Consider the following 6464-nt stretch of genomic DNA (forward strand, 5'->3'; position numbering starts at 1 on the left):
TACGATAGAGGATTGGATAGGATAGAGGATACGATACGATAGAGGATAAGATAGCATAGAGGACAGGATAGAGGATAGGATAGGATAGAGGATAGGATAGGATAGAGGATAGGATAGGATATAGGATAGAATAGGATAGATGATAGGATAGAGGATTGGATAGGATAGAGGATACGATACGATAGAGGATAAGATAGGATAGAGGGTAGGATAGAGAATTGGATGGGATAGAGGATAAGATACGATAGAGGATAGGATAGGATAGAGGATGGGATAGGACAGAGGATAGGATAGGATAGAGTACAGGATAGTATAGAGGATAAGATAATATAGAGAATAGGATAGGATAGAAGATAGGACAGGATGGAGGATAGGATAGGATAGAGTACAGGATAGTATAGAGGATAAGATAATATAGAGAATAGGATAGGATAGAGGATAGGACAGGATAGAGGATATGATAGGATAGATGATAGGATAGGATAGAGGATAGGATAGGATAGAGGATATGATAAGCTAGGATAGAGGATAGGATAGGATTGAGGATAGGATAGGATAGAGGATAGGATAGGATAGAGGATAGGATAGAATAGAGTACAGGATAGTATAGAGGATAAGATAATATAGAGAATAGGATATGATAGAGGATAGGACAGGATAGAGGATAGGATAGGATAGAGGATAGGATAGGATAGAGGATACGATACGATAGAGGATAGGATAGGATAGAGGGTAGGATAGAGAATTGAACAGGATTGAGGATATTATGGGATAGAGGATAGGATAGGATAGGATAGGATAGAGGATAGGATAGGATATATGATATTATAGGATGGAGGATACGGTATTATAGAGGATAGGATAGGGTAGAGGATAGGATAAGATAGAGGATTGGATAGGGTAGAGGATAGGATAAGATAGAGGATAGGAAGGGTAGAGGATAGGATAAGATAGAGGATAGGATAGAATAGAGTACAGGATAGTATAGAGGATAAGATAATATAGAGAATAGGATAGGATAGAGGATAGGACAGGATAGAGGATAGGATAGGATAGAGGATAGGATAGGATAGAGGATAGGATAGTATAGAATATAGAATAGGGTAGAGGATAGGATAGGATAGATGATAGGATAGAGGATTGGATAGGATAGAGGATACGATACGATAGAGGATAGGATAGGATAGAGGGTAGGATAGAGAATTGGATTGGATAGACGATACGATACGATAGAGGATAGGATAGGATAGAGGATGGGATAGGACAGAGGATAGGATAGGATAGAGGATAGAATAGGATAGAGGATAGGATAGGATTGAGGATAGGATAGGACAGAGGATAGGATAGGATAGAGGATGGGATTGGATAGAGGATATGATAGGATAGAGGATACGATAGGATTGAGGATAGCATAGGATTGAGGATAGGGTAGGATAGAGAATAGGATAGGATAGGGGATAGGATAGGATGGAGGATCGGATAGGATAGAGGATAGGATAGGATAGACGATAGGATAGAGGATATTATACGATGGAGGATAGGATAGGATTGAGGATAGGATATGGTAGAGGATAGGATAAGATAGAGGATAGGATAGAATAGAGTACAGGATAGTATAGAGGATAAGATAATATAGAGAATAGGATAGGATAGAGGATAGGACAGGATAGAGGATAGGATAGGATAGAGGATAGGATAGGATAGAGGATAGGACAGGATAGAGGATAGGATAGGACAGAGGATAGGATAGGATAGAGAATAGGATAGGATAGAGGATAGGATAGGGTAGAGGATAGGATAGAGGATTGGATAGGATAGAGGATACCATACGATAGAGGATAGGCTAGGATAGAGGGTAGGATAGAGAATTGGATAGGATAGAGGATAGGATAGGATAGAGGATAGGATAGGATTGAGGATCGGAAAGGATAGAGGATAGGATAGGATAGACGATAGGATAGAGGATATTATACGATGGAGGATAGGATAGGATTGAGGATAGGATAAGATAGAGGATAGGATAGAATAGAGTACAGGATAGTATAGAGGATAAGATAATATAGAGAATAGGATAGGATAGAGGATAGGACAGGATAGAGGATAGGATAGGATAGAGGATAGGATAGGATAGAGGATAGGATAGGATATAGGATATGATAGGCTAGGATAGAGGATAGGATAGGATTGAGGATAGGATAGGATTGAGGATAGGATAGGATATAGGATATGATAGGCTAGGATAGAGGATAGGATAGGATAGATGATAGGATAGAGAATTGGATGGGATAGAGGATACGATACGATAGAGGATAGGATAGGATAGAGGATGGGATAGGACAGAGGATAGGATAGGATAGAGGATAGGATAGGATAGAGGATAGGATAGGATAGAGGATAGGATAGGATAGAGGATAGGATAGGATAGAGGATATGATAATCTAGGATAGAGGATAGGATAGGATTGAGGATAGGATAGGATAGAGTACAGGATAGTATAGAGGATAAGATAATATAGAGAATAGGATAGGATAGAGGATAGGACAGGATAGAGGATATGATAGGATAGATGATAGGATAGGATAGAGGATAGGATAGGATAGAGGATATGATAAGCTAGGATAGAGGATAGGATAGGATTGAGGATAGGATAGGATAGAGGATAGGATAGGATAGAGGATAGGATAGGATAGAGGATAGGACAGGATAGAGGATAGGATAGGATAGAGGATAGGATAGGATAGAGGATAGGGTAGGATATAGGATATGATAGGCTAGGATAGAGGATAGGATAGGATTGAGGATAGGATAGGATATAGGATATGATAGGCTAGGATAGAGGATAGGATAGGATAGATGATAGGATAGAGAATTGGATGGGATAGAGGATACGATACGATAGAGGATAGGATAGGATAGAGGATGGGATAGGACAGAGGATAGGATAGGATAGAGGATAGGATAGGATAGAGGATAGGATAGGATAGAGGATAGGATAGGATAGAGGATATGATAGGCTAGGATAGAGGATAGGATAGGATTGAGGATAGGATAGGATAGAGTACAGGATAGTATAGAGGATAAGATAATATAGAGAATAGGATAGGATAGAAGATAGGACAGGATGGAGGATAGGATAGGATAGAGTACAGGATAGTATAGAGGATAAGATAATATAGAGAATAGAATAGGATAGAGGATAGGACAGGATAGAGGATATGATAGGATAGATGATAGGATAGGATAGAGGATAGTATAGGATAGAGGATAGGATAGGGTAGAGGATAGGATAAGATAGAGGATAGGATAGAATAGAGTACAGGATAGTATAGAGGATAAGATAATATAGAGAAGAGGATAGGATAGAGGATAGGACAGGATAGAGGATAGGATAGGATAGAGGATAGGATAGGATAGAGGATACGATACGATAGAGGATAGGATAGGATAGAGGGTAGGATAGAGAATTGAATAGGATTGAGGATATTATGGGATAGAGGATAGGATAGGATAGGATAGGATAGGATAGAGGATAGGGTAGGATATATGATATTATAGGATGGAGGATACGGTATTATAGAGGATAGGATAGGGTAGAGGATAGGATAAGATAGAGGATAGGATAGGGTAGAGGATAGGATAAGATAGAGGATAGGATAGGGTAGAGGATAGGATAAGATAGATAATAGGATAGGGTAGAGGATAGGATAAGATAGAGGATAGGATAGGGTAGAGGATAGGATAAGATAGAGGATAGGATAGAATAGAGTACAGGATAGTATAGAGGATAAGATAATATAGAGAATAGGATAGGATAGAGGATAGGACAGGATAGAGGATAGGATAGGATAGATGATAGGATAGGATATACGATATTATAGGATGGAGGATACGATATTATAGAGGATAGTATAGGATAGAGGGTAGGATAGGATATAGGGTAGGATAGAGAATTGGACAGGATAGAGGATACGATACGATAGAGGATAGGATAGGATAGAGGATAGGATAGGACAGAGGATAGGATAGGATAGAGGATGGGATTGGATAGAGGATATGATAGGATAGAGGATAGGATAGGATTGAGGATAGCATAGGATTGAGGATAGGGTAGGATAGAGAATAGGATAGGATAGAGGATAGGATAGGATGGAGGATAGGATAGAGGATACGATACGATAGAGGATAGGATAGGATAAGGAATAGGATAGGATAGAGGAAATGATAGGATAGAGTATAGGATAGGATTGAGGATAGGACAGGATAGAGGATAGGATATTCATTGAGGATAGGATAGGATAGAGGATAGGGTAGGATTGACGATAGGATAGGGTAGAGGATAGGATAAGATAGAGGATAGGATAGAATAGAGTACAGGATAGTATAGAGGATAAGATAATATAGAGAACAGGATAGGATAGAGGATAGGACAGGATAGAGGATAGGATAGGATAGAGGATAGGATAGGATAGAGGATAGGATAGGATAGATGATAGGATAGAGGATTGGATAGGATAGAGGATACGATACGATAGAGGATAAGATAGGATAGAGGGTAGGATAGAGAATTGGATAAGGATAAAGGATACGATACGATAGAGGATAGGATAGGATGGAGGATGGGATAGGACAGAGGATAGGATAGGATAGAGGATAGAATAGGATAGAGGATAGGATAGGATTGAGGATAGGATAGGATAGATGATAGGATAGATGATTGGATAGGGGATTGTGTAGGATTGAGGGTATTATGGGATAGAGGATAGGATAGGATAGGATAGGATAGAGGATAGGACAGGATAGAGGATAGGATAGGATAGAGGATAGGATAGGATAGAGGATAGGATAGTATAGAATATAGAATAGGGTAGAGGATAGGATAGGATAGAGGATAGGATAGGATAGATGATAGGATAGAGGATTGGATAGGATAGAGGATACGATACGATAGAGGATAGGATAGGATAGAGGATAGGATAGGATAGAGGATAGGATAGGATAGAGGATAGGATAGGATATACGATATTATAGGATGGAGGATACGATATTATAGAGGATAGTATAGGATAGAGGGTAGGATAGGATATAGGGTAGGATAGAGAATTGGACAGGATAGAGGATACGATACGATAGAGGATAGGATAGGATAAAGGATAGGATAGGATAGAGGATAGGATAGGATTGAGGATAGGATAGGATAGAGGATAGGATAGGGTAGAGGATAGGATAAGATAGAGGATAGGATAGAATGGAGTACAGGATAGTATAGAGGATAAGATAATATAGAGAATAGGATAGGATAGAGGATAGGACAGGATAGAGGATAGGATAGCATTGAGGATAGGATAGGATAGAGGATAGGATAGGATTGAGGATAGGATAGGATAGAGAGTAGGATAGCGTAGAGGATAGGATAGGATAGAGGATAGGATAGGGGATTGGGTAGGATTGAGGGTATTATGGGATAGAGGATAGGATAGGATAGGATAGGATAGAGGATAGGATAGGATAGAGGATAGGATAGGATATATGATACTATAGAATGGAGGATACGATATTATAGAGGATAGTATAGGATAGAGGATAGGATAGGGTAGAGGATAGGATAGGATAGATGATAGGATAGAGGATTGGATAGGATAGAGGATACGATACGATAGAGGATAAGATAGGATAGAGGGTAGGATAGAGAATTGGATAAGGATAGAGGATACGATACGATAGAGGATAGGATAGGATAGAGGATGGGATAGGACAGAGGATAGGACAGGATAGAGGATAGGATAGTTTAGAGGATAGGATAGGATTGAGGATAGGATAGTATAGAGAATAGAATAGGATAGAGGATAGGATAGGATTGAGGATAGGATAGGATAGATGATAGGATAGAGGATTGGATAGGATAGAGGACACGATACGATAGAGTATAGGATAGGATTGAGGATAGGACAGGATAGATGATAGGATAGGGTAGAGGATAGGATAGGATTGAGGATAGGATAGGATAGAGGATAGGATAGGATAGAGGATAGGATAGGATAGAGGAAATGATAGGATAGAGTATAGGATAGGATTGAGGATAGGACAGGATAGAGGATAGGATAGGGTAGAGGATAGGATAGGATTGAGGATAGGATAGTATAGAGAATAGAATAGGATAGAGGAGAGGATCGGATTGAGGATAGGATAGGATAGATGATAGGATAGAGGATTGGATAGGATAGAGGATACGATACGATAGAGTATAGGATAGGATTGAGGATAGGACAGGATAGATGATAGGATAGGGTAGAGGATAGGATAGGATTGAGGATAGGATAGTATAGAGAATAGAATAGGATAGGTGATAGGATAGGATTGAGGATAGGATAGGATAGAGGATAGGATAGAATAGAGTACAGGATAGTAAAGAGGATAAGATAATATAGAGAATAGGATATGATAGAGGATAGGACAGGATAGAGGAT

The sequence above is a fragment of the Halictus rubicundus genome, unplaced genomic scaffold (assembly GCF_050948215.1).
Source record: "Halictus rubicundus isolate RS-2024b unplaced genomic scaffold, iyHalRubi1_principal scaffold0103, whole genome shotgun sequence".
Lineage (NCBI taxonomy): Eukaryota > Metazoa > Arthropoda > Insecta > Hymenoptera > Halictidae > Halictus > Halictus rubicundus.